The sequence below is a fragment of the Stegodyphus dumicola genome, chromosome 4 (genome assembly GCF_044657685.1).
Source record: "Stegodyphus dumicola isolate Sdum_Otavi_A_Nest chromosome 4, ASM4465768v1".
Lineage (NCBI taxonomy): Eukaryota > Metazoa > Arthropoda > Arachnida > Araneae > Eresidae > Stegodyphus > Stegodyphus dumicola.
The window spans coordinates 178,263,694-178,274,292 of NC_140771.1; positions in this window are offsets into that span (position 1 = coordinate 178,263,694).

Sequence of the window (10,599 nt, forward strand, 5' to 3'; positions counted from 1 at the left end):
AAAAACCTTTTCGAAAGCTTATCCTCATCCTCCTCGATAATGATGGGGATGAGGAGAAGCCTGTACAGATTCCTCTCAGTTTGTCAAAACCCGTCGAGGATGAAAAACCTCTCCCTTCCTCAAAACCCCTTGAGGAAGAGAGACCCCTCGAGAAGGAGAGATCTATCCCATTGTCAAACCTCCTCGAAGATGAAAAACCTCTCCCTTTCTCAAGACCCCTCGAGAAGGAGGGACCTCTTCCTTTATCAAACCCCCTCGAAGATGAAAAACCTCTCCATTTATCAAGACCCCTCGAAAATGAGGGACCTCTCGATTTGTCAAAACCCCTCGAGGATAAGGGAACCAAAACTTCTCTCTCTTTCGAAGAGGAGGGACCTCTCAATTTGTCAAGACCCCTCGAGAATAAGGGAACCGAAAATCCTCTCCCTTTCTCAAGACTTCTCGTGGAGGAGGAGGAGGAGGAGAGACCGCTCCATGTCTCAAGACAGGACCCCCCTCTATCTCTTGAGGATCCGAGGGAAACGATTCCTATTGAAAAACCATCTATCGACGATCCCCAGAAAAGGTCTTCGGAGGAGATTAGACTTCCATGTAGAAAACGAATCTGCCACAATCATAATAATAATAATAATAATAATAATAATAATAATATACCCCCCTCTCAACAACAGAATCCTACAACATTTGCAGATAAATGCATTCAAACCAATCCCTTTATAGTAACCGTTTTGATTGGAGAACCCGTGCATTAGCCTCGAAAAAAAAATGAGATTCTAGACGGTTTCTATGACCAGAATGTTAAGCCAATAGATAGGTCTAGCTCAGAATTTTTCTTTTTAAAAGAAAATAAATAAATAAATAACCCAAAGACTATTCGTAAATATAAATTCGTAAATATAAGTCTTGAGTCGGCTGGAAAAAAATTTTCAGAGCTGAGAAAAATTCTCCAACTCAGAAAAAAAAAAAAATTCTGTTAATTTTTATCATGTCTTAGACATGATAAAAATTAACGACCCCCTTCCCTTTTCGTCTGGGAATGTTGTCTCACTCTTTTGAAAAACAAATCGTGATTCATTCATGGAATGATTGCCATTAGCGAAAGGATGAGTCATGGTCTATTTTTAGAAAGGGTGAGACATCCTTCCCAGACAAAAAGGGAGGGTCATTAATTTTTATCATGTCTAAGACATGATAAAAATTAACCAAAAGTTTTTTTTTTTTGCCATGTCGTGTGTGCCATGTCGTATGGAATGGGACCCTTTTGGTTTTTTCTTTTGAGAAAATAAAAAATAAAACAACTTTATAATCATCTCTCTATGACCTTCACAAACACTCATGTTTTATCATTTTTTTTTATTTTAGAATTCATCAACCTTGTTCCTCCTCCCCTCTCCCTCTCTCTCTCTCTCTCTCTCTGAGGAGTCTATATAAAAGGATCGCCAGCGAGCTCTTGTTCATATCAGACGAGTGTTTCGCCTTGAGAACGGAAAAAAAAACACAAAAGCCATGCTGCTCAAACTGGAATATAACGATGACTATTACGTGCACGCGTATGTGGATCTAGGATTCCTGTACTGGAATGCCAAAGATATCTTGACTCTCTTGCCTACGAACGTCTCGCATACGACGAGTGTTCTCCAAGTCTTTTTTCCTAATCGACACCATTTTCTTCGACTAGGCGATTTGGACAACTACTCCAAAGAATGGGGTCAACCGAACCAGATTGTCCTCACTTCGAATGAAGCGGCCTTCGTCGCTTCGAAATCCCTGCATAACAAGTCGCTCTTCCCTTGGATGTGTAAAATATTCATGAGACCTCTGACGAAAATTGAGGAGGACGAGGAAACGTATATCACCCTCCGAGAGACTGTGCGAGACGAACAAGAAAGGAAAAAGAGTCCTCTCTTTTTCATCACTCAATTCGGGATCCATCATCTCCCCAAAATCATCCAGAGACATCAAGCCTTCGTTGAAAAGTATCAGAAAGAGGATGATGGTGATGATCATGATGAAGCGATATAGTCTCCAGTCGCTTAAAGAAGGGGAAACTTTCTCCGCTTTCCCTATTCCATAGACTGGAGAGTTGAATCAGGAGACCAAAAAAATGGTTCTTGGAAGGAATGAGTGCATTTCAAAATGCATTCGATTCCTTCCGAGACCCATTTTTTTGGGCCACTCTCTCCTCCAATATTGGGAGAGAGAGAAAAGAAATTTATCATCTCTTGTCCACCCAAAAAGAAATTATGTATTTTTGTTTTTCTGGATGCGGCCGAATTTGTAGAGGAATCGTCCAGAAACCGGCCCTCAAGCCCATTTTCAGACTATTTCTATACATATTCGGTCATCAAGATGGTCCGGGGACGACTTTGTTTGGACATCATTTCTATATAGATGGTTAAATTTGTATAGCCATTTCTAAAGAAACTCAGAGAAAACTAAAAGCGAGATTGCAAAAAAAGAAATAGCCTCCAGTGAACACAATTCCAACGACAGTGGATAGGAAAAGTGAAGAGTTGAAAGTGAAAGTCGAAAAACGAAATGGGATCGGCTAGGAAAAATTTCTCAGAGCTCAGAAGAAAATTCTGAGATAAAAAAAAAACTTTTTGTTAATTTTTATCATGTCTTCTAAACATGATAAAAATTAACTCACCCCCCTTTTGTCTGGGAATGTTGTCTCCCACTTTCTAAAAATAGACCATGACTCATCCTTTTAAAGAATAGAATTCCAAGAAAAGACTGGGTTCTGGTCTATTTTTAGAAACGGTGAGACAACATACCCAGACAAAAGGGGGTGAGTTAATTTTTATCATGTATAGAAGACATGATAAAAATTAACAAAAAGTTTTTTTTTTTTTTTTTTTTTTTGAGCTCTGAAAATATTTTGCCAGCCGATCTCATTTCGTTTTTCGACTTTCACTTTCAACTCTTCTTTTTTCTATAAAAGCATTCCACGTTTCTGTTCAGAACACTGTGGGCTGTTGAAAAGGCAACACGCCTCCCTCTCTACCCTAATCGGGAATCCTGATCCAGGTGTTCCCCACTTCACGCTACCCATCTTCACCCATTTCTAAAGAATCTCAGAGAAAACTAAAAGCGAGATTGCGAAAAAAAGAAATAGCCTCCAGTGAACACAATTCCAACGACAGTGCATAGATATATTCTCAATGTACACACAGCACAGACTCAATGTACCCCCTTTTGTCTGGGATTGTTTTCTCACCGTTTCTAAAAATAGACCAGAACCCATTCTTTTCTTGGAATTCTATTCTTTAGAAAGGATGAGTCATGGTCTATTTTTAGAAACGGTGAGACAACATTCCTAGACAAAAGGGATTAGTTAATTTTTAATGTCTAGAAGACATGATAAAAATTAACAAAAAGTATTTATAATATATATTATATAATATATATTATATAATATATATATTATATAATATATATTATATAATATATATATTATATAATATATATATTATATATTTTTTCTTTTTTTTTCTGACTCAGAATTTTTTCTCGGCTCTCAGAAATTTTTCCCAGCCGATCCCATTTTGCTTTTTGACTTTCACTTTCAATTCTTCTCTTTTCTATAAAAGTATTCCACGTTTTTCTTCAGAATAATACGGGCTGTTGAAAAGGCAATACGTCTGGTCATCAAGATGGTCCGGGGACGACTTTGTTTGGACTCAACGATGACATCATTTCTATATAGATGGTGGAATTTGTATAGGAAGAGTTTAGAAACCGACTCGAACGCCTGTTTTCAGTATATTGCAATACAAATAGAGCTGTCGACACAATAAAAAAGACATAATTTTTTTCGTAAATAGAGCTCCATTTGTATAGAAATAGTCTAGAAATTGACTCGAAAGCCCGTTTTCAGTATATTGCAATACAAACAGGAGGCACTCTCTCATCCAATCTTGGGAGAGAGAGATCCGGTTTCCATAGTCATCCTGTCCATTCAAAAATACATTCTTTTTGTTTCTGAATGCAACCGAATGTATATAGGAATATATTAGAAAGCACCCCCCCCCTCCAAGCCCATTTTAAGTATATTTCTATACAAATTCGGTATAAAATTGTCCGGGGACGACTTTGTCCGCAGACGACTCTGTCCGGGGACGACTCTGTTTGGTCTCAACAATGACGTCATTTTAATATAGTGGAATGTGTATAGAAATAGTCGGAAAAAGGACTCGGACGCCCGTTTTCAGCATATTCCAATACAAAATAGGACAGTCCACAACATAAAAAAAAGACATCATTTTTTTCTTGGATGGAGCTCCATTTGTATTAGAATATACTGAAAACCGACTCGAACGCCCGTTTTCAGTATACTCCAATACAAAATTGGCTGTCCACAACATAAAAAAAAAGACATCATTTTTTTCTTGGATCGAGCTCCATTTGTATTGAAATATACTGAAAACCAACGTTAACGCCCGTTTTCAGTATATTCCAATACAAAATTGGCTGTCCACAAAATAAAAAAAAGACATCATTTTTTTTTTGGATCGAGCTCCACTTGTATTGGAATATACTGAAAACCAACGTGAACGCCCGTTTTCAGTATATTCCAATACAAAATTGGCTGTCCACAAAATAAAAAAAAGACATCATTTTTTTCTTGGATCGAGCTCCACTTGTATTGGAATATACTGAAAACCGACGTGAAAACCCGTTTTCAGTATATTCCAATACAAAATTTGCAATCCACAAAATAAAAAAAAAGACATCATTTTTTTCTTGGATCGAGCTCCAGTTGTATTGGAATATACTGAAAACCGACGTGAACACCCGTTTTCAGTATATTCCAATACAAAATTGGCAGTCCACAAAATAAAAAAAAGACATCATTTTTTTCTTGGATCGAGCTCCACTTGTATTGGAATATACTGAAAACCGACTCAAACATCCGTTTTCAGTATATTCCAATACAAATTGGCAGTCCACAAAATAAAAGAAAGACATCATTTTTTTCTTGGATCGAGCTCTATTTGTATTGAAATATACTGAAAACCGACTCAAACATCCGTTTTCAGTATATTCCAATACAAATTGGCAGTCCACAAAATAAAAAAAAGACATCATTTTTTTCTTGGATCGAGCTCTATTTGTATTGAAATATACTGAAAGCCGACTCAAACACCCGTTTTCAGTATATTCCAATACAAATTGGCAGTCCACAAAATAAAAAAAAGACATCATTTCTTTCTTGGATCGAGCTCTATTTGTATTGAAATATACTGAAATTCGACTCAAACACCCGTTTTCAGTATATTCCAATACAAATTGGCAGTCCACAAAATAAAAAAAAGACATCATTTCTTTCTTGGATCGAGCTCCATTTGTATAGAAATAGCCTAGAAATCAGTTCGAACGCCCGTTTTCAGTATATTGTAATACAAATGAAATGACATGAAAAATGCAAAAAGAGGAAAAGTAGCCTACCTTGACGGAAATTCTATTCCAAAAGGGGAAAACTTGTATCCAGGTGGGCCCACAGCACGGCCGGAACTCAAGCAAAACTCGATAGGTTGAAATCGATCCATTAAATAACATTCTTAAAAAACAGTAAAGTTTTATTCACATCTAAAACTCAAGCGAAACTCGATAGGTTGAAATCGATCCATTAAATAACATTCTTAAAAAACAGTAAAGTTTTATTCACATCGAATCGGCTGGGAAAAGTTTCTGAAAAATAAATTACCCCCCTTTTTAGTCTGAAAATTTGAAAATTGATGTCTTCAATTTTTGAAAAATTGAAGACATCAATTTTCAGACTAAAAGGGGGGTATTTTTTTTTTTTTTTTTTTCAGCCAGAGAAATTTTTCTCCGGCTCTCAGAAATTTTTCCGCACTCGACTGGATGAATAAAACATCCCCGTTTTTTTAAGAATGGGATCACTGTTAACTATTTCAGCATTCGACGTTTCGCGTCCAATAATAACTGCCGGGTGTTCAAGAATGCAGATGCATCTACTAGATTTTCTACAGAGAAGTTTGACTGGATGGAGATTGGATGATTTTTTCCAAGATTCTCGACTTTGGACCGTCAAGAGGTAAAGGATCTTTTTGTTTTTTTTTCTTTTAAGAAAATTTATGGATAGATTCATTTCTTTTTGAATGGACCTAGAAAAATAGGACAAAGTTCTTTTCCAAGATTGGATGAGAGAGGGACCCCAAAAAAAATGGGTCTCGGAAGGAATCGAATGCATTTGCACTCATTCCTTCCAAGACCCATTTTTTTTTGATCCCTTATCCGTCTCTCTCTCTCTTCTCAGTCCATTTCCATAAATATAGGGAAAGCGGAGAACCTTTCCCTACTTATTTCTAAAAATCTTTTCTTTTTTTTTTCTTCTGAGTTTATGTATATATCAATTCAAATACGTTTGAGAACGGTCATCCCAATTCTCTGTCGTCTTTTCGGTTTCATCGTCCCAACACTCAGTGGACATAGTCTCAGTCGATTTTGGAGCATGAGTCGTCTGTTCATTGTCCCAACACTCAGTGGACACATAGTCTTAGTGGATTTTGGAGCATGAGTCGTCCGTTCATCGTCCCAACACTCAGTGGATTTTGTCTTTGGATCCTCTGAAGATATTTTGGGGGTCTCATGAGATTCTTTGGAAGGTTTGTCCCAACAGGCTGCTGGATCGTAATGGGGAATATTTTCAGGTATGTCTCCCCAACCCTCCGTCTTCCTCGAGTTATTGGAGGAAGTTGACGACAAAGAAGAAGTAGAAGAGCCCATCAAGTGGAAAGGCGTATGCTCATCCGGATGTTCCATCACTTGGAAACAGGACAGATTATCCCATTTCTGGATGAGGTTATCTTACGCTTTTGGGGACGGATCCTTCTCTAACTGATCGTAGGCCTTATCAAAAGCTTGCAGAGGATCGTCTGCTTCCTCCTGAATCCTCTCCTCTTTCTCCGTTCCGTCTGGATAGACGTGATTGATATGAAAATCTCCTTCCGTAATATGCCATCGATAGTTGCGTACTTTGTTTTCGGCACAATGGAAATATTTCCTCCTTTGATGATGTCGGGCACATTTTTCCCGATACTTCCAAATGATTCCATCTGGCACATAAATTTCCGTCACGGGTTTTTGATAATCCAAGGCTTTAGCAAAGAATTTAGCTTTCTGGCATCCCACCACATAAATCGTGGAGAAGCTGTGAGTGAGCGATTGGAGAATGCGTCCTAAATGGTTGTAGAGAATATGACCCTCGTTCCAACGAAGTCCGTGCCGGTTTCTCGTCAGCCAGGCATTCGTCTTTTCGTTTTTTTCACTCAGTTGGTGGAAGGGGTGAGGAGGAGCAAACGTCAACGATCCCACGGTCAAAAAATCTTTTATCGCATAGCCCAATTCTTTTAAAACGTAGGTAAATTCACCCTTCTTGTGGTTGTAGGACTGGAAACCCTCTAGATCGAGCACGATAAAGTTTTCTGAACACGCCATGGCGATGAATATGGTGATGTCTTCCACAAACAGGAGCAAAAAAAGAATCGAAAAGGTATATATGTATAACAGGGAAGATCTAGAAAGGGGGTGAAAAACAATAAAACGTTTTAGAGTCGTCGTCTTGAAAGAGACATTTTTCTTTTCAAAGGGTTAAGAAGTTTCAAAGTTTCAAAGGTCTTTTTAAATGAAGTTATGATTAAACCATATTCATAGGACCAAAGGGACTTAGCAGCTCAGTTCACGTCTTCTTCTGTTCTCTGAAGGAATCTCGCGGAGGATACACACTTTTATACTCGCACGACATCTGTCGGGATCGCGACCCCATCTAAATGTCAGGGTCATTCCAACCTCTTATAAGGATCGGAATGAAAGAAACACTTTGATAAAAAATATATTTATGAAAAGATATCTGAGGGTCGTGAAAACATTTTCTCTCCCACCCCCCGCCTATTTCAAAAAAAAAATAAAAAGTCTTTCTTGGATCGCGTTCAAGATTACAAAACAATTCACAGGACATGTTTATCTCGATCTTGTCAGGGTCACCGTTTCACATAAGAAGATGGATGGACCCTGAACTTTAGACATGATAAAAATTAACTCTACCCGCCTTTTGTCTGGGAATAGGGTCTCACCGTTTAGTTAATTTTTATCATGTCTAAGACATGATAAAAATTAACAAAAAGTTTTTTTTTTTTTTTTTTTTTTTTTTTTTTTTTAAAGGCTGAAAAATTTTTCTGAGAGAGATGAGAAAGATTTTTCCTCCCATTCTTTTTCGACGATGAAAAGGGAAAAACTACTGATCCGATCTCCCTACGCTTTAGGGAAAAAAACAAAAAAAAATACTTATGAAATATTCATGTGTTGAAATTGGCTATTCAAATAAGTGACATTTTGTTTCTCATTGGAACTGTTCAACGGCGAGTCCACTCGTCTCATTCTTTGGGGTAGGGGATGAAAGTACAGCGGTTTGTTGAAATCGATGATAGTTTCCTCTTTAGTCGGCGGAACTGTAAATCTATCCCGTCTTAACTCTTCTAATCTCTTTGAAAGTCTTTCCACTTGCTAAGGTTTCCTCGGTACTCATGGTCTCTCTTAGTTTAGGGAAGTCTTGACGTATTGGCTAGAGAACAGAGGGTCTTTTTCTCTCTATACATATATCATGTGGGAGCGTGTAATTTATAAATCCTTGTGAAATCTTTCTACGTCTTGTGTAACTTGGAAGATTCGTCTTGTGTAACTTGGAAAATTCTTCTTCTCGTCGATTGGGCTGGAGTTATGGAAAAGAAATGGGATTGGAAAGAAATCAACATATTACAAAAAAAAAGGAACTTTTCTTTCTATTTTTTTCTCTAGGGATTTACATACCATTTCATTCATGAACATTCAAGGGTTCTCTCCAAGACCAAATTTTAGAAGAGGACCACAAAGAGTACACTTGAGGATCCTCTTTCAGATCTAGGTGAGATAAGGATTGAGACCAATATTCTTGGGTCTCTAAAGCATCCCAACTTAGACATTTATTATTATTATTAGAAAGTTCATCTTCCTCCTCCTCCTCCTCCTCCTCATCGTCGCACGAGTTCTCCTGGGGAGATTCTTCCGCCTCCTCTTCGTCTTCGACAGCTTTGCTCTCGATGGGGTAACAATGTAATTTCCGGAAAACGTAACTACCCTCCATCAAATGGTATCGAAAATTTCTCACCTTGTTCTCGGCACAATGAATCATCTTTTGGAAATATTGGTGTCGCGTGCATTTCGACTTGTTCCGCCACTCGGTTTTCCCTGGGATGTAAAACTCGTAAACGGATCGCTGGCAGAGCTTGCTGAAAAATTCGGCTTTATCGTATCCATTGACGTAGATCACCTCCACATTTTCGGTCAGTATTTTCAGGATTGTAGGAAGATGCTCGTAGGAAAGACGACCCTCGGTCCATTGCAGGCCGTGTCGATTATTTGTAGTCTGGTTGACCACAGCTTGATTGCGGGACGATAAGTCATCGTAATGGACAGGAGGGAGAAAAATCATGGATCCGCATAAGGTTAAATCGCAAGTGATGTAGCCCAGTTCTTTCAAGATGAAACATATATCTCCCGTCTTTGGATCATAAAAGTGAAAGTATTCCATGTCCAGAACAATGTAGGAATCTTTGAGAGGTTTGGCACTCAAAATGTCCATCTTCTTCAATTGAGAAAAAAAGAAAACAAAATTCTCTCTCTCTCGCTGTGTGTCCTGAAGGAAAAAATGGATAGCGTTCTCTAGCCGTCTCCTCTTTTATAGAGAGAGAGAGAAGGTTGCATGTGACAGGTCGTATGAATTCTGGGAAAGGTCACATTCGTACATATATTTGTTTTTTGAATAATATCGTGCGTATTTCAATACACATCCATAATAATAATAATAATAATAATAATAATAATAATAATAAAGGTCACCTTGGAAAGAAAAAGAAATAAAAAACATGGAACTCGTGCTCGACTTTGAAGGTTTCTACAATTCTCAAGGAGCCTTTATTGTGAAAGAATTGGCTTACGTCACATTGGACGGTACTTCTCGAGGGGTATTTGTTTTTAAACCCCCGTTTCCATGGCAAATGCTCGCCGAGAAAAAAAACGAACCGCTGTGTGGGCGAGTGATTATTATCACGGCTTGTCGTGGTACGAAGGAGAAATTCCGTACAGTTATTTTCCATGGGTGTTAACGATGTTGACGGAACCTTTTTCCATGATTTGGGTGCGAGGAGAAATGAAACGGCGGTTTTTAGAGAAATGGTTGCAAAGGTCCATTTATTGCATTTCGGGATCGACGCAAGAGATTCTCAAATACAATGGGATCGAACACATGAATTGTCCTAACCATACAAAAGGTTTTTTCCATTGCGCTCTACAAAAAGCGGTTCGGTATCATTATTATTTAAAGACACAGAGAAGAAATTCACAAGGTCGATGCTGCACAATTCAATCTTGACAGAACTCATTAAAAAAATACATATATCACGTTACTTCTTCAACAGCACAGATGGTTCTGAAGCGAAACTTGGAATTTTGAAATAATAGATCAGGGAGAAATCATTCTTAAAAACAAATGGTAAAGTCTCGAATCGGCTGGGAGAAAAAAAAATTTCTCAGAGCTGA